This window comes from Dipodomys ordii, unplaced genomic scaffold (genome assembly GCF_000151885.1).
Source record: "Dipodomys ordii isolate 6190 unplaced genomic scaffold, Dord_2.0 Scaffold1000003259, whole genome shotgun sequence".
NCBI classification, from domain to species: domain Eukaryota; kingdom Metazoa; phylum Chordata; class Mammalia; order Rodentia; family Heteromyidae; genus Dipodomys; species Dipodomys ordii.
This window is the reverse complement of record NW_012286876.1, coordinates 1-784: the sequence shown is the minus strand read 5'-3', so window position 1 is coordinate 784 and position 784 is coordinate 1. Positions and strand designations below refer to the sequence as shown.

Sequence of the window (784 nt, the reverse complement as noted above, 5' to 3'; positions counted from 1 at the left end):
AAGAGTTGGGGAGGATGGTCTCCTCATCGAAGAAGCCGCCGGTCCCTGTTCGTCGGGAAGGAGCCGCGACGTGAGAGGCTGGCAAGCAGGCGACAGCTGAGCAGGGCGCGCTTATGCGCCCGGAAGGGGGCGACCCCCCTCCGCCTAGGGGAGGGGGCCCCGACGGAAGCCCCGAGGCGTGGAGAATGTCATCATGATGAGCGAGGCGGGCGGGCGTGGTGGGGTGCAGTTGGGATGCAGCAGAAGCGATCTGCTCCAGCGGCCTCTTACCATTTGTCGTCCCCTCGCGTGGGGGCGGCCGCGATGCTGTTGTGGTAGTACTGGAGGTAAGGGCTGAGCTACGAGTTGCTCATGTAGTGGTAGGAGGCGAGCGAGCGGTGGTTGTAGGAGTATCCTCCTCCCGACGCGTAGGACGAGCCGTGGTGGTGGTGGTGGCGGCGGCGGCGGCGGCGGCGGCGGCTGGGGCTGCTGCGGCGGCTGCTGCTGCTGCTGCTGCTGCTGCTGTTGCTGCTGCTGCTGCTGCTGCCCGAACTCCATGAAGGCGGATTTGGACGAGTCCTGGCCTTCCAAGCCGTCAGCCATCGTAGTCATGGTCATCATCAAAACTTTGGGGGCTGGAGAAAGGCTTCTCCCGGGTTTCCTTCACCCTCCCCCACTTGGCTCGCGCCGCTCTCCCCTCCGCAGCCACCTTAGCTCTTGGGATCCTTGCAAAAAAAAATAAAATAAAAATTTAAAAAGGAGGGGGCGGAGGTGGTTCTCCCTCTCCCTCGCTCTTCTCTAATGA

The 784-nt window shown here is 63.0% G+C and overlaps 1 pseudogene; it reads right to left on the bottom strand.

The window, feature by feature from the left end:
• Positions 1-23: 23 nt before the first annotated feature.
• Positions 24-600, bottom strand: LOC106002849 (annotated as a pseudogene).
• Positions 601-784: the final 184 nt, after the last annotated feature.